The 18,811-nt window shown below is 37.1% G+C and overlaps 1 protein-coding gene across 4 annotated transcripts in view; it reads left to right on the plus strand.

Annotated features, from left to right (window-relative positions):
- Window positions 1–3,474: 3,474 nt before the first annotated feature.
- LOC127658960 (Krueppel-like factor 12) overlaps window positions 3,475–18,811 on the plus strand; it is a 61,505-nt gene continuing 46,168 nt past the window's right edge. For 3 of the 4 annotated variants that reach the window (XM_052148541.1, XM_052148542.1, XM_052148543.1), the window contains exon 1: window positions 3,475–3,613. The gene's annotated coding sequence lies outside the window, so the exon portion shown is untranslated. Of the gene's footprint in view, window positions 3,614–13,307; window positions 13,419–18,811 lie in introns of those variants that run through there. The other variant, XM_052148545.1, reaches the window with a different exon arrangement.

The raw sequence follows: 18,811 nt of genomic DNA on the forward strand, positions 1-18,811 counted from the left end.
TAAAAATTATACTTCATCTGAATCATTAATTTTTTAAAGAAAACTACAAAATTATTTGGTTGTACCATGGTACAGTGAAGGTAACAATTGGATCCAGTTGGATACCTCATGGTACTGTATAATTTTCATATTCACATGCAGTACCATGGAATTTATATGGTACTCCAGGGTACTTAAAAAAATACCATATTACCAAGATTCCATATCCAAAAGACATGGTGATACTATGATACTTTTTTGTAAGTGGACTCAAATTTGCACTTTATTTGACAAAAGATGTACTTTCAGTATACTTAATAATATTAAGTAATATTAAGTAACTAGATGTACTTACTATGGGTTAAGGTTAGGGTTTGGTTTAGCTTTAGGGTTAGGGTTAGTACCTAGTAATTACTGTAGTTGTTGTAATGATATAGTACGTAAATGTAGAACAGTACTGTAAAATGTGCTACCGTAGTCAGGCTAAAGCTGTGGGATAGAGCAAGAATGTTGCTTAACTAATAGAAATGTCATTCCTCATAATAGTCTGATTTTATTTAAACAATATTAATAAAATAATAAAATAAGAACAAATGATATTTTATAATAATAAATTAAATTTAAGTTATACTAAATATAAGTATTATAATTATAAATAATAATAATACAAATATTTTAATTAAATTTAATATTCAAACTACAAAATTAAGTTTTAGTTTTCAAATTAGTGCTGAACTGGCCTGTGCAAAATCTAATTTCTAATAATTTAAGAATTAGGATATAATCTTATTTCACTTGGACTTAAACAATAATAAATACACTCCCAACCCAAACACAGAAATCTATTGATGGCAAAATCTATTACCTTGGTAACAATTCTCAAGTGAAGTTAAAAGGAGTTGCACATATTATTCAGATACAGTATTTGCATTCCAATCAAATTTGATGGTAAAATGGCGTGAAATGATTCATTATTGTGGTCTGAGCACAATGTTCAAAGCAGGCTCACAGACAGCGATAAGTTACCCAGCAGGAGATGCATTTATTGCGCAGCGACTGGGTCTCTCGTGCTACCAGTAAATCTGTGTGGGTAATGCGCCATCAACGCATTTCCCTGCTCTCGCCGTATAACGCTAAGTACTTTGTTTACTGATGGCACACCATTGCCCTCATCAAAAGCTAGTTCTTCTCATTAGTATTTTGGAGTTATTTTTATTTGTTTTGTGAAGTTTTTCTTTTCAAACCAGATTCATCAGGGAATAGTTCACCTCATGGAATATTTTCTCAGTCACAGCTAAACCTTAAAAATTGTTTTGTCTTTTTTTTAAACTGTGAAATAGATTAGGGATGCTGGAGATTGGTTGTCATGTTTATACTTCAGACAATGATGGTGGAACCTTAATTTTTGTAACCATGTCATTTTTTGTTGATGTGTAACAGCATATTTGTGTATATATTGGCCTGCATGGGCTTGGTTAATCTTATCACCTTACAACAACTGTTTGCCTGCTGTGTGGTTAACATGAACATTGGAGCCCACCTTATCGCCTTGGGTTCTCACTCTGCCATAGCTGTATTCTGGGGTGTTCACTCTTTTTGTGTCTTTCTTTCTCTCTCTCCTCTTTGCTGGGGAGCTAAGAAGGGGCCATGTTCCCTGACAATGTTCCATACACGGCTCACCCTCCCACTGGTATGCCTGATTTCGGTTCAGCTCTTTACAAGACATGCCAGGACCCTTTGTGTGCCAGGCTGGGTGTGCGGGCAGTGCAGGACTGCTTCCTCAAAATGTCATTATTGCTGGGGAAATTGCTGCTCTTGTCAGAGGCTGCAGCTGGGTGGTATAGCATTTCATAAAGAAGCATCATGGCTAATCAGCAGTGGAATGGTCTTTCAGTGGCCATTTTTCAGACAAAAGGATACAAGTCTTTATTTTTCCTGTGTAATTCATCTTGCATTGAAATAACTTGTAATTATCTAGCAGTTCTTACAATGATATGAGTCATTCTCCTTTGCAGAATCAATATTACATAATTCAGTCTGTCATTTTATCTGCGTATCTCAAGTGCAAAAATATTCAAGGTATTATACCTCTGTATTTAAAATCAGTCTCATTAGGTAACTGAATATTTGCGATCGGGGTGGTGCCAGGAGTAGGGTACCATGATCAGTCTGTGGTGGCACCGAAATTCCATCCGACCAGGGTGGGGAGTGTGCACATGTGGAGTCCAGGCTTCTGTCAGAGGGAGCCAATTCCACCCCCCACCCCCCTAAAACAGCCTCTTTTTGTGATGCCTCTGCACAGTAGCTTGTAATTGTCATTGATCGAATCTCAACTCTCTGTCTCCATCGTATGAAATGAATGCACCATTTCGAACCTGGACTGCTTGATTTGCTTATAAAATACAGACATACTAGTAAATTACATCATGCATAACCCACCAAGAGATTATTTTCATCGAGTTTACTGTGCTGTTGCATTCATGCCGAATATTCTGAACTTGTTATTGTATGAAAGTTCAGAATGGGAAGGATAAGGTCTATGAAATATGAAAGAGCACTATAAAGCTCAGCAGTGTGTGTGTGTGTGTGCAAGTGTGCGTTCATGCAACACATAGTCTATCAGAGATGCAAACAAGCTCTTTTTCCTATACATTAATTAGGATTCCCAGAAGAGCAAATCTGCATCTTAAAAACCATAGCTGCCTCTTCAATAAACCATTGCTGAGACTTCACAGTGGTCTCTTCTGCATGCTCACATGAACATAGCAATACTGTAATTGGCTTCTGTTGAATTTTAGTACAGAGATCTATTCTAATCTGAACAAGAAGAATGTTGAGTAACATTGAGATAGTTAATGAAATGTGCATGACATTGATGTTTGCATTCTCAGCCGACGCTTCTCTCCGGAACAACTTGTAATACAGATATGAAATCACATGTGTCTCTTTATATGTTAACAGCATCACAGACAATTAATAGTCAAACAAATTATTATAAATATGTTTTACAAAAATTGCAACTGATTTAAAAATGGATTTAACATAGATTTATTTATATATTTTAAATAATTTATTATCATTAGTTTTAATATTAACAGATTTTTTACAAAAATATGCTTTCCCCTGGTAGACTTTATTTTTAATGTGAAATTCTGAGACTTTTTACTGAGAGTTTATATTAAGTAATCCACTCTTTTTGTGGGTAAATTTACTCTCTCTTACTTTTTATTTATCTCTCTCTCTCTGTCTCTCTGTCTCTCTCTCTCTCTCTCTCTCTTCCCCTTTAAACGGGAAGGTACTCTACTGTTTCTCCGCTGCCGGGGCTCAGAGTCATGTCGGAAACCTCCCACGAGGGGCCCCGTGTAATTCGATGCATGCTGTTAAAGCTTAGAGTATATTGTCTTCTCTTGCTTATGAAGCCTCCACCCACCGGCTCACCCTACATTTAGTGGATCATGTGACTGTGGTAAGTCATTTGCAAGTACAACAGTTCTCTGTGAGCTTCCATTCATTTCCTGAGAACTGCCCTGTGCAGCTGAGAGAAGCGGAGAGGGGAGGGAGTCACACGAAGAGAGAGCGAGAAAGAGGACTGTATAAGGAAGAGAGTTTCTGTCGCTCTGCAGCTCCTGATCAGGTCTGTCTATATTGTATTCCGTTTTGTTTACTCTTGTTGTTTTTGCTGGTCTTGCTTGTTTGTCTCTGCTCTGTGCATCTTGTTCAGCTGTCACTGTAGTGTTACCTCAACTGACAAGTCTGATGTTGTCCAGCCTTCAATAACAACCATAAAATGCAGGTGGCCACAGTCATTACAAAAAAAGCATGATTTTAATTTAATTCCAGACACTTATATGTGGTGCTCTCGCAGTTTGAAATGTATTTAAAGTGGTAGATACAATATTAATATACTAAAAAGTGGTCTGAACTGTATAAGCAGTTGTTGTGAAGTTTAATTTTCGTCACATCACTCTGGTTCACTGAGTGTACCTGGGATTTTTTCTGGAATATTGAGGTGTTTTAGACATATTTGTTCTGCTTTTTAGGGTTGCAAAGTGGTTTCTGGGTTAAATATTGACATACTATCAAAGAGGTGTGTGTGTGTGTGTGTGTGTGTGCGTGTGTGTGCATGTGTGTGCATGTGTGTGTGTGTGTGTGTGTGTGTGAGAGAGAGAGAGAGAGAGAGAGAGAGAGAGAGAGGGATTTGGAGTGGTATCTGAGTGCCCACTCTTCCAAGCTGAAAAAGTTTGAGTCCCTGTTGGAGGCGTGCATGCATGAATGTAAATGTGTGTGTGTTTGGTAATGGCACGTGTATCTCCAAAGTGATGACTAGCTTCCCGGCTAGTGGAGTTACCGTGGTGACAAACAGGGATCAGAATCAGAGACTGAAGTGGTGGAGGAAGGACAGTGAGTGGGCGGGAGGTGTGCATCTGTATGTGTGCGCTGGGGTGTTGCATGGGCGGTGTGGTGGATGTCATCTGCTCCTCAAGGAACAGTCATCAGTATTGATGGCTGGCTGTCAGTGACAGGGCTCCAGGGTTGGTGTGGTGTAGCTGTGGGCTGGCCTGTGGCTGTTCTTTTCAATTATGGCAGACCTGGCTGCAACTGACAGGGAAGGCATTTGCTCATGGAGAGTGCAGTGTTGGGCGATGTTGTCGATTTTGCATTTCTGTGAGTGTGTAACTGTGTTTTTTTGGGATTGGGTGGATGTAGGAACACATGGGACTGGTTTTACCTACATTGTGGGCACCAAATGTCCCCACAAGGACGCACCTACATTGGCACCCATTTTTAGAAGGAAAAAAAAGCTCGATAAACATACTAAAACATGCTAAATGTAAATACAGAAATGCATAATGGTTTGGTGAGGGTTAGGGGTTTAGAAGAAACCCCAAAGCATGAGTAATAGTGATGCTTGACTTATTAAGTGCTACTTATTACCATTCATAGTTACTGTAACATGACTCACTGCATCAGTAGCAACAGAATGATTTGCTCAGTGTACAATACACACATACACTCAGCTGTGTCCTGTAGTGGGGGTCTCGTCTGCCTTAACCGCAGTGAGAGTGAGCATGAAATCTCTAATCTCTCTGCCTGAATAGCCTTGAGCAGCAGAGGCTGCCTCACAGTTTAAGGCTGAGTGACCAACATTAACACTGCATAGAGTCACACAGATCAGGACACAGTTGCCATACCAAAGTACACACACACACACACATACAGTACATTTGTTTTTCTATCATGGAAGGACTTCTATTGATAACCATCCCCTTAGACTAACCCTAAATCTAACATCACATAAACCATTAAGTGTTTTTTATTGAGCTATTTTCCTGAAGGGGACTGTTGGCTGGTCCCCACAATGTAGGTGATTTCACGTTTTACTAACCTTGTGGGGAAATTAGGTCTCCACTTAACATTTACATCTATTGTTTTATAGTAAGCTAATTATATTTTCTATCCCTTAACCCTAGTATTACATTTGTATGTGCAATGGACCTGGGCCTTGATTCTCAATAATGATCGATCTTAGCGGTTAAGAACGTTTTCTATGAACGATTTTACGAACGTTCGTTACTTTACGAAAGTGCGTTTCCCAAAACTGCATTTAACATGAACATGCAAGGATGCGTTTTAAGTGCTAATTAAGAGTCACTGTCCATAAACATGAAGTGCCGAAATGTGACCGTATAGTGCTGCTCATCATTGCAACTTCATTATATTTGTACGTAACTTTAAATGCGTTAAAAACTTAATTCACCACATAATTGCAATTGTTTTGTGCAGAACTATACATTTCTTTTACCCAATCACTGCTTTGTACATCAGAAAAAATTTGCTCTGTGGGTCGAGATTAAAGCTTCCAGAATCAGTGAAGACAGCAGAGGCCCTGTGTATGGTCCTGCTAATGACAATAAGTAATAATTCAATATAATGAGGTTTACCGTGTTATTGTGGAGTGCAAAATAAGGAGATGCTTGGAAGCTGCACTTTAGGGACATTCACCAATCAAAGGGAGGGCTGCTCTTTACTCCCAAAAGTGATAACGGTAACAGCAATGCTACACAACATGTACACAATGCGTAGTATGGGTGAGAGTGCCCTTGTGTGTCAGAGAGGAAGAGGAGACGAGGATGAGGAGCCAATATACTGTACGGAAGATTTTCATGCACATCTGCAAGTTATTTACCTTTTTCCTTCTCTCTCTGATGGTAATTTTTACAGTTCCTTGCAACAATCATGCCACAACTGTGTTGTTACAACTATCCACAAATAACTTTGTGCTTGCTTATAAATGTACCTGTTCATCTAATATTGACTAACCATTTTCTGCATTTATTATTGTTATTATTATTATTATTATTATCATTAGCCTTGTTGGTTAAAAATAGTAATAAAATAAAACGTATGTATACTGATATTAAATGAGCATAAAGTGTTGCTCTAGGTATTTACATTTTTATTAGGTGTCATTTTGTGATTGTCCTGCAGGTGTTTGAATAAGTCTGTGTCCTTATGATGTTCTTAGCGCTGCACGACTACTCCAGAGCGCTCGTTAATCTAAGAGCATTTTGAAGTACTACTTAAGTTAGGATGCTTTTGGGAAATGGGCCGCAAAAATAATATGAATCGTAAGATGGATTCTACTATCTACTGAGGCTTACAATGTTTTTGGAAAACAAGGCCCTGACTGATACCTCAATTTGAGCAGCTTATTATTACTTTTCTAAGCATTCAGACACACAGATTTGCCTGGCAGACAATAACACTGATGAAAAAAATACTGAAGGAGGGACATGAATTGTATCTTGGGACCAGAATGTCGAGTTTTGAGGGTTGGCTCTTTTGATTTGGGCCAATAAGCAACCACCTAGTAATGACATTTTGGCCCCCAGAACACTTTGGCAACCACATAGCAATGTGTGACAAACCACTCAGAACATTCTTCGCAACCGCAGCCAAAGCCTTGGCAACCACCCAGAACACCTTAGTGAGTTTTGAATGTGTTACTGTCACAATCACTAGACGGAAGCAAAGATGCAAGTAACTCTTTATTAGAGTGAAAAGAAACAACACAGTTCTGGAGTACGGGTGGGCTGGTGACGCAGTGGCTATATGGTCAGCGTGCTGGTACAGAGAGTGGTGAATCCGGTACGAGTAAACATCAGACGAGACGAAACCACGAAGACATCGAACAGGAACAGGAACTAACCCAGAACAGGACTGCAAACAGGTAAACGAAGAACAACACTGAGGGCACCAAACAACGATCTGACAAAGAGAGGAGAGTGTGATGAGTTCATATAGGGGAGTGAATTGGCAGCAGCTGGTGCGGGGAATGATGACAGGTGTGCTAAACAATGAAACAAGCGGCAACGCCCATTCACACACGCTTACACACATAGAACAACAATTACACGAGACATGAAGGAAACAGCGAATTCATGAACCGTGACAGTTACGGTTGGTTATGTCTAATCTTGATATTTAAATCTAAATTTAGCCTCTCATATTAAATACACACATTCAAAACATCAATTTCACATGTATTATATTAGGTATTTGAAATCTGAATTTATCCTCTTGGATGAAATATAGATGATCAAAGCATGTTAGACACATGGATAAAATCAAACTTTAATTTGATTCATTGACTTTATGGAGTATATTTGATTGCCACTGTGGCCCCTATCCAAAGAGTACTGGAGGAATCTATCCATGGCTCCCAGATTCCAATCAACCAGACATAGCGCTCAATCATGGGACCCAATAATCATAGGACAGCATATCTGTTTATCACCACTGCTTTCCATTGCACTGGAGGATTACATTAAAACCCATGAGTGGGCCCTACTAGCCTTGTCGATCAGGAATTAAAGGTTAGAACACTTCTGCTCAGAGGAGCTTCACACAGGTAGGCTGGAGATTGTGAATTATTGATGGAACTTGCCTGAGACTGGACACATTGCTGAAGGGATTATCTAGGAAATCCTCGAAAGACACTCCAGAGCTCAGGGCCAGGCAATGGTCTGGGCTCAAGCCCCAAACCAGCCATGTCTGTCCAGGGCTCGGCCCAGAGAGACTCAGAAACGCCCATTATGTTTACAGAGCTGTCGGATACAGCTGATCAATTGTTCTGCACTGCCCTCAAACACCCTTCAGTGACAAACAACTTAAGAGCACAGCACATATAGTGTGTGGACATGTTGTGTTAATGTTGGGTCTGTCACTGGTCCTGTTCAACAGCATGGAGAACATGTTGTTCTAATGATACCCTTCATTGCAATGATGGATCCAGGTGTGTTTGTTCTTACTGAATGATTGCTGTGGTGCATACTGAGGCACAACTACAAAATAAAATAAAAACAATTTATTTTCATTCTTTATTGCATCATGACATACAATATCTTTTCTCAGTGCAGCTGGTTTCAAGGATGTCAGTGAGTAAACCGTAGCATATGCGAGACACAGAGTGTGCTCCTCAATAGTATAATGACTCATAAATGTTTGCCAACTCAGAAAGTAATGTCATGATTGTTTGGTAATACTAGAAGATCTCAATACACAAGTAACTGTAAATTACAGCCAAACAAACCAAAAGAAACATGATAGTTATGTTTTGTCTCATATCGATTTTAACGATATTAGGAAGGTTACTGGGTAAAATTACTGAAAATACTTTACAATAAGGTTCTATTTATTTCCATATGAATAAGGTATCATGAATGAACAATGATATTGTAAAGAATATACTGTATTAATTTTGGTTAATGTTAATTTACATTTACTAATGTAAACATTGGCAACATTTAATGTAAAAATTAATCAGTATACTTAGAAATGCTGTAAACGTAATGTTTATTATTAGTTTGTGTTAACTATTGTGTTAACAAATGTGAACGAATACAACCTTATTGTAAAGTGTTACCAAAATCAACTTTTTGCTGGCCTTGAGTGACGCAATCATGCTTTAAGTGATGTGCATAATTTGAAAGCGAAGAGCGCGAGATCTTTTTGACGAGTCGACTGTCATCCTTATGATCCTTATGGATTTAAAAACATGAGATGTTCTGCATGACCATGTGATTTCTTAATTCATTAATCATGAAAGGAGGGCTTATTTTCACTTCAAGCAAATTGGTAAGCCTTTACAACTTCCTACTAGGAAGTGCAATGGAATGCATCTTGAAGTCAGAATTACAACTTGTAGGCTCTTGCAGAATTCTCAACACCAATTTCGCCGAGATTCAGGGGCATGATGTTACACAAACATGTCGACACTCAGGGAGATATACAAAGTAAGTGATAAACATTCACTTTATTAATTCATATCAATAAATTAGTTTGTTTCCACATTACATGATAATAAATCTTGTTTAACAAACGCTTGCAGAAACAGGTTTATAAAACATAATAATCTCTTTTGATAATCAGACACCTGAAGCACAAATGCTAGCACTGGAGCATTGTTTATCAGTTGGGTTGATAGGAGACATCTCTAATGAGAGTTAAACCCCTGCTAAGCTAAGAGGAGCATTGCAGTTTTGTTTCCTTAAATGTCATCTTCCGAATATCGGGGAATGGAATGCATTTATGGTTGGAGATATCAAGCAGGAATATTCCTCATCCAACTTGAATGGAATGCAGCATAACCGTGTACCATGACGAAATGAAATTTGTTGCAAGCAACATTTAAATCACAAATATTATTAGATGGATTTTTCCAGGTATTATAGACCTCCTTGGCAGATTTATATGAAAAAATATTTTTAATGTCTGTTCATCTCACAAAACAGTCATGCTTGCAGTTAAAATTAGGCTTGTTTGAGCATTAAGTGTCATTTCAAGTTCTGGCTTTAATGCGTGGATGTGTTTTTAAAATGGCAATTGGTATAACTATAGCTGTGACATAATGTATGATGCCCAAAGGCTTCTTATGCATTGTGAAACTGTGTTTGCTTAATGGCATGAATCACACTAAAGGCCTATACTTAAAATGCATGGCCCACCACTGTGTATATATATATATATATATATATTAGGGCTGTCGAGTTAATGCGTTAATAACGCGTGATTAATTATACAAAAAATAAAGCGTTAAAAAAATTAACGCATTTAATCGCAGTACCACCTGTACACTCCAGAGGGCAGTAAGTGAAATTTCAGCTGTGTGAGCAACACATCTGAAATATGTTTAAAGATTGAGTATTAAATTATATTTAACTTGACACAGTGACCTAAAAATGTTATTTTTATGACGTAACACACCCGAGTCATATGGTAGGGTGACCACCTGTCCCGCATTTTGGAAAAAAAACTGCAACAGAAAAATGGGTCTATACGGAGCTCCCGAGAAGAAAAAGTGTCTTAGTTCGAATTATAAAGAATAGGAGAAAATATATACATGGTTAAAACCAGTTACAGGTGACCCTAAAAAAAGAGAGTGCACGGTATGCCACTGAAGTTTCACGGACAGCTCTGCTGATGCATTTCAGTGCCCCAAATATGACAGCTCTGATATCTTTGGCTTTGAGCATTCTTGTCCCCAACGCTTTTGTGGAGAGGGTGTTTTCACTCATGACCACTGTGTGGACAGAGACAAGGAACTGAGCATCTGTGGACCTCATCAAAAGTGAACTCCTGGTGAAGTTATTGTTATATGAGGGGCTTTCTCAGCAAATATTTGCATATGTGATTAATCGTGATTAATTAATCGGAACACCATGTAATTAATTCGATTAAAAATTGTAATCGATTGACAGCCCTAATATATATATATATATATATATATATATATATATATATATATATATATATATATATATATTAGGGCTGTAAATGTTTTATCAAATTAATTACATGGTGTCCCAATTAATTAATCGAGATTAATCGCATTTAATCGCATATACAAATATTTGCTCAGAAAGCCCCTCATATAACAATATTTCAATATATAATGATTATACATATTTATATCAATATATAATTATACATAGTTATCTTTAAATATTTAAACATTTTATATATATGTATATATATGTATATATATAATAAAAAATATTCAGATAATTAAAATGCTTTACAGTCCTGTAGCAGAAGAGTTAATCATTAATAAGACAATACAAAAAGCAGCTTTAGAATACAATGTTTTGTTTACTACCATATTATTGAACATAAGTCAGTCATTGGCATACAGTTCACAGCAATCCATTTCACAAGTGAGTTTGTCAATCAGTTGGAGATTTATTATGAGGGCTTGTTTAAGGACCCGTCAATGTACACCTGCATCAGACTTTTTTTGTTATTAATGCTTACAAAACTTTTACATCTAGAGCCAAGAGGTATATTAAAACAAACAACAACAAAAAGAAAATAAATAAATAAACTGTTTAAATAAAAATATCAAATTGTTTACATATTTAAATACACTTTACAGCTTTTTTTAATGCTGAACCTCTGAATTAAAAAACTAATGGTTTATAACCACCATACTTACATTTATGAATACTAAACTTTGCCAACAAAAGCAGAAAATGAATCAAATAATATTCCTTACGAAGAAACATGTCATAGCTAAAAAAAAAAAACAATAAAATATTTTCAAAACAAAGTTGAAAGCTGGGAATGATATGATCTCTAACAATCTTGAAGAAATCAAACCAAAAACAAGTCGAGTACGGACAACTCAAAAATAAATGAAAAATGTTTTCCTCCTGCAGACCACAAAATGTACAGAATATATCGACATCACAATTAAATCTCTCTACAAGAAAATAATTAGTGAGGTAGTACTTACAAATAAGTTTGAAGGAAATTTGTTTGATTTTATTTGTGATTAAATATTTATGGAGTAATTTCCAAATTTTGCACCATCTCAATCCAGCCAAACCCTGCTTCAGACATGCTTGTGTAGCATCTCTGGTGCGTTGCGTCATAAACATAAAATGTTTAGGTCACTGTGTCAAGTTAAATATAGTTTAATACTCAATCTTTAAACACATCTTGAGATCCCTTGTTCGCATTTGCGCTCCTTCAAGTGTTTTGAACGCAAGAACGTAACGTTTGTCTGTGTTGTGTGTTTTGTTCACTGTATAAACTGCGCGATGCTCATACAGCTGAAATTTCACTTACTGCCCTCTGGAGTAAACAGGTGTTACTACAAGCTTGAATTCTCAGGAATCTTCCTTATAATGGTCTTTATAGTGTTATGGATTAATCGACAGCCCTTATATACTTATATTTATATGATACTAACATAAATTTTGGTCAAAATACCTCAGTTATTGTTACTCGTGTAAAATCTTAATACATTTTAGTAAGGGAGGTTAATTATTTGAAAAGCATGATAACTGATAAATGGACTGTTTTGAATTTGTAGCTCGATTTGGCAAAGATATTTATTTTTTCCCATCTCTACAATATTAATGTGGAAAATGTAAATAATAATATTGATATTTGACATATCAATAGCATGAGGAAAAATATCACGATACTTTAACATATCAATATTTTTCCCACCTCTATTGTAAACGCACTGGACATCTGAATGTGGGTAACTGTGTGTCTGAGGTTTCAACATTTTACTAAGCTGACAAAATATTCTGGTACGTGTCCTCTGGTGTTGTCAACCCTTGACCCTTGCGTCCAGCCCTAGTTTGTTTACTAAAGCTGTGTGTCATGGAGGGGGGGGAATTGCTGAACACTCTGACAACGTACATCTGCTTCAAGTATAAGCGCTCCTAAACACAAATATTTTATGACAACTGCCACTATTCTTTATCAGTAACACAATTTGTACACTACACTCTGTTTAGCCGTTATGTACAGTTCTTAGGACACTCTTCAAGATCTTTAGCAGGAAATGTACATGTGGTTGTTTTGAAGAGATGCTGATGTGTTTTTTTTTTGTAATTTTGCCTGACAGTACGACAAATTAAAGATGACTAGACCTATGCTGGATAATATCTATGTTCTGTCCTATGCCTGTCATCATGACAACACAGTTAGTGCATCTAGCTGCAGTCCCTTAACTTGAGATGACTTTTAGGCACTTGTATTGAAAACATGTATTCAAGGCATAATGAAACATCCATGATTTCTTCTAACATATATTTTGTAAAATGTTCAGTTACGTGTGAGACTTGGAATGGAAACCAACACTAGGATGTTTTGGTGCTCCTGGGATGTGTGTGAACTTTGTTACCAGTTATAGGTCCAGCGTTTGTTGGGTGGTGGGGGAAGGGGGTGAGAGAAATTATGCAAACAACATGTGGAGTCAATTATGAATCAAAGGCAAAGCACAGCATGCCTGGCTCAGCTTTGAGAGATTGCCACAGTCAAGCTTGTGTTCGTTCATGTCAGATAGTACAACTTTCCACTGTCGGCTAGCTGAGACTCATACCTGGCACCTAATACTGGATATCAACACAAAACATGCAAAGGTAAATTCAAAAGCAGACTGTCACTGCATATGCAGCATGACCATAAACCCAGCTGGTTATTCAATTAAGTAGGGATATGGGTGCTGGAATGGGTCAGATTTCATTTTAAAAATACCCTTGTGAGGACTTCCTGTGTTACTTAAGATTTAAGTGAGTTGAACTCTGAATTATTTTAATAAATGTGGCAAGAAGGGCAGTTATAGATTTGCAAAGAAAAACAGCATGTAAGATGACTGTGTGCCTTGCTTCATGTTTGTTGTGATAGTGTTCTTGTTTGGCATAAGTGCCATTGCTCAATCAGAGAACGTGTGTAGGTGGATCTACAAGAGGATGTTAGTTGTGTAAATATGAATGTTTCTGAAATCAAGGTTTTTGGTTTTTCTGTTAAAGGAAAAGTTCATCCAAAAACATACTCACCGTGATGTTCCAAACCTGGATGACTTCTTCCTTCCTTGGAAAACAAAAGGAGATTGTAGGTTTCAGTTGCCGTTGACTTATTGTATGGAAAAAATCATGGAACAAAATTAAATGTTGATTGATTTTAACATCGCCTTTTGTGTTCCATTGAAGAAAGAAAGTCAAATGGGTTTGGAACAACTCAAGGCTAAGTCAGTGATGACAGAATTGTAATTTTATTGATAGATTTTTAAACTAGATATGCCAGTGTTTGCCATGCCAGTGTAATTTTCATTGAAGATATTCAAATGTTTTCAACACACTTCGGTTTTGGAATGCGGAAGTAAACGTTTTACAGGGTAAACTTCAACAGCGGTGAATGGGAGTGAATTGGAGATCAAAGCAAATATAATTTTTCCACTATTCCAAAAATCCACTATTACATTAGAATGACTTTCCAGAAGAGGAAAAAAATTGAGAATGATGGACTAAAACAGTAAAATGGAAGAAGATGCCAAATTTACTGTCACTCAGCAGCTGTAATAGAAACCCCCTCGCAGCTGTGGTAATTTTTTTTTTTTAAACTAATTCCAGTGTAATTTTACACATAATATTTAAAACATTTATAATATAAAAAAAAGATTGTGAGATTAACGCTGATAAATAAGGCATCATCGCAGTCTGTGAAAAAGATCATTATAACAGATAAATGGGATAAAGAAATAAAATATAAAGGAGTGTATTTTAAACAACTTACATTTTTAAAAGATTGTTTCACTTTCATGGAAATTATGAAGGAAAAACAATACAAACAGCATATCTTTTTAAGAGAAAACAATGCTTGGACTTCATAGTTTTACACTTGAGTTCATCAGCTAATGACTTGAGAGACTTAAGAAGACACAAAGACATTTCCAGGAAGGGAACATATTGAGCAACGATGCTCCTTGGTTTTTACATTACATTGTGGGATTTCTTTTGGGGAGCAAACATAAACTGCATTACGAAGTGTGTATTAAACTTTGTGCTGCTGCTGTAAACCCGGCAGTGAAGCCTTTGCAGCCTGAAAAGTCTTCTGCCCCAAAACAAAGAATATTGCAAGCTTCATTTACCATCTCACATGTGGCTTTGACTTACAACTGAACATTTAGCCCACTTCATAGAAAATACAGAGATCTATATTGTGTATTGCAATTCAGCCTACAAATACAGAGATATTGATATTTTGGCATTTATATGTAAGGAATAATTGACGATGGACCGTTGAATTATTGAAAAATAATGCACACCTGAGGTGGTAATGCGGTCACGACATGCAGCAGAGTGACCGTTGCACCTTGGAGAAGTAGGAAGTGTCTAAAGGAACCTTTCTACCATTAAGGCTAGAGGATGCAGCCAGCCCCCGAGACATGATGAAGGGATTATTGTACTGATGATAATACACTCCACCACCTCCACCCGCACGCACACCTATAGCTCTCCTCCCATCCACCTCCGCAAACACCCAGACTTACTACATTGTATAACCTTCACTTCTATACATAGTACAACTGTGCTTATTTCCATATGATGTAAATTGACGGATAGAGCGTACATGCAGTGAATGAAAGGCCCGAACTATCTCCTTAATTATGTTGGTGGCAGCTGTGCATCTGCAGATGTCACTGTTTTATATATATATATATATGTTAATTATTGCCCTGATGGTGGAAATGGGCATTTTCAATGCTTTGGCTATTTTCTTATAGCCACTTCCCATTTTGTGAAGCTCAACAACCTTTTGCTGCACATCAGAACTATGTTTTTTAGACCAACCCATTGTGACTGATGATTAAGGGAATTTGGCCTGTGTGTTAACTCATATTTATACCCCTGTGAAACAGGAAGTCATGGCCGAACAATTTCATGTTACTAGTCACCCAGGTGCAGATAAAAAAATAAATAAAATATGAATGGGAATATACTTCAGATATATTTTACTCATAAGAATTTCTAGGGGTGCCAATAACTGTGGTCAATGTGTTTTGGAGAATTTATATATTATAAGAATAAGATATTTCCCCTTTTTCAATTGTTTTACTTTAATTAATTAATAAATAATAATAATACATTTTATTTGTGGGCACCTTTCAGGACAATCAAGGATACCTTACATGTACATTAAAATACATAAACAATAATTGCATAACATTATTTTATATGATAAAAGAAACAAATGCAAATATGCAAAGAACAACAAAAGCAATTCTTAAAAATCAGAAATAAGATAATCTAAAATAATGGTATTTTAATTTTAAATTGAGACGTGATTTAAAAGTTAGCAGAGTACAAGGAGCAGTATAACTAAAAGCTCTAGACCCCACAGTAGTCAAACGTATAGAGGGCACAATATAGGTTAATGGTTATAATGAAAGGTTATATTTTTGTGAATTTTCTTAATGAAAGATCAAAAAGATAAACAATGCAGATTTTATTTACTCATATTTACCAAGGGTGCCAATATTTTTGGCCACCACTGTAACTGTCAACCAAATTACAAGCAATTGTTGTTGGATGACAAACCGGATGTTTGTTGCTAATTGGAATAAACTGGTTGGCCCTGCCCAAGGCAACATTTCTATACTATTAAGTTGAGATCATAATTGCAATGGTCAAAGAGTCACAAGAGTGACCTCTGAGACACTAGAGGGATTTTGTTTTACAGCAGTGACATTGCTAAGAGTCAGAACTGTCAAAGCATTGGCCACATGCCAGCGAAAAGCCTAATTACAGTGGTCTGGGTTCATTAAAAGTGGATTAATGACATGAGAATCAATGTGACATTACAGACCTGCTCATTAGTCACAATGACCTGTCGCAAGAAAAACAGAGGTTTGAGGCTTGTTGTTACAATATTGTAAACTAAAGGCTTCTGACATGACAATACACATAAGAAGGATGGTAAGACAGAAAGAGCTGTGCGATGTTGCTGGTCAGAGGCAGTTCTTTAATTTACTTTGCTGAATTGGAAATGAGGTTGGATTTTCAGTCCCTGTGTGTACTGAGGGTTTGAAAGGAGAAAATAGGAAGTAAGAGAAGCATATCAGCAAATGCACATGCCTTATAGGAGGATTTTGTTGACATCTTTGTACGCATGCGCGAGTGGTTGTGTGGCAAAAAAACAAACAGTATGGCGGGCTGTAAAGACGCGACGAGCACTTTCAAGAGAGTTAGCGGGCGAAATCCACAATATATAAGCAATTTAACATCAGAAGACCGGAGGAGGTTTGGAGAGAAGCTCAAAATTTGTATTGGTGACAAAATCGAAGTTATTCAAAGCCCATATGAGATCTGGGATGACAAAAAACATTGGTCCGACTCGCCCGTGTCTTGGCCACCAATCTGCTGGGCAGACATTTATTCTTATTTAATAGAAACCCCTGGACCCTTCACTCATGAAAGATTAAAGGCTTTCAAAAGTCTGGAGGCCTATGATTATTTTGTTTCTCGAAAAGTTGGGCCGATCTTTTCTGCCAAACAGAAAGCAGTGATCGTGCTAAAAGCAGAGGTTAGACCTGGCCAAGCAGAGTCACAGCGTGATTCGCATCTCCCGTGGGTGATCGCCAAAGAGAACGGCGAAATAATCACTGCTCACTGCGACTGCAAAGCCGGGTAAGTCTTCATTGATCAGTGTTCTTATTTATTTATTGAAAATGTAGTGACTGTTGTACCAATTCAATTGTGTTCAGTGTGAGACTTTCAATGGCGTCTGTACTATGGTGAAAAATTGTATATCACAGCTTACACATTTCTCCTTCTTTCAAATCCAGTCTTGGAGAAACATGCAGTCATGTAGCAGCTTTAATGTTTAAAGTAGAAGCAGCTGTCAGGATAGGACTTACAAATGCTGCATGTACTAGTGAGGCTTGCAGGTATCAAAGCACAGCTACAGAATGTAATTGCACACAACCATTTCTTTCGTTTTTCGCGATCCTTTTCGGAAGGGATTCGGAAAAACTTTTTATCAGGCCCCCAACGAGCCGTACAATCGACCACACAGCAAGAGTGAACCATCCTCTTCTCTAAATCCTCCTCCAAACGTGCAAAACAATCAAATTACAGGTATCTAGCGGTGTTTCCTGCCACACGATTCCCATAATGCAACGCGACAAACATAAACAATGAAGTCACAAAAGATCCGCCTATTGATCCAGCACAGATCATCAACTTTAACAGCCATGAAATCTCTCTGCAGTGACCAATCTGCCCCTACCATACCTCTCGGAGCAATTGAGGTTTTTGTGTCAGGTCTATTTTAAAGCACGGGCCACTGAGACCACTGCACTTTAACTAAAGGGGGAAGGGAAGAGGTGTGCTAGCAGTGGCTAGGGTCACCTCTCTCTTGTGCAGCCCTCCATTTCAAGATGATAAGCAGCGTGTTTTTGTGTATAATTGCAGATTTCTTTCTATTTCCTTGAAAAAAAATACAAATTTTCTTTAGAACAGTAGTGTACTCATAAATGTATTTGTGCATATACTATGTATAGGATATGTACGTATATATATATATATATATATATATATATACACACACACACACACATATACTGTATACATGCATGCATATATGTGATTGTGAATATATACAGATTTACATTCAGAATTTAACTGTATGTGTTCACAATTTATATAATAATTTTTTGTTTGCCCCCCAAAATATACAGTATATGTATGTATATATATATGAATGTATGTATGTGTTTCAGAGCTGAGAAACGATTTGTCAGAGGAATCAAAGCACAGGAAGCCAGACAAGTTTACGAGAAGCTGCAAAACCATGTGAATGAAAATAAAAACCTCACAGTTCTCTTGTTTTTGCTTTAAAGATGCCCCTTTGATTAGTTAAAAGACGTCACTCATCACACATCCTGAAAATTCAAACAAAGTAGCTGAGCTCTGGCTAAAGATGTTGTGGATGTTTTTTTTGATACCAAGTCCTTTCGTTCCATTTTAGAGAT

Source organism: Xyrauchen texanus, chromosome 18, assembly GCF_025860055.1.
Source record: "Xyrauchen texanus isolate HMW12.3.18 chromosome 18, RBS_HiC_50CHRs, whole genome shotgun sequence".
Classification (NCBI taxonomy): Eukaryota; Metazoa; Chordata; class Actinopteri; order Cypriniformes; family Catostomidae; genus Xyrauchen; species Xyrauchen texanus.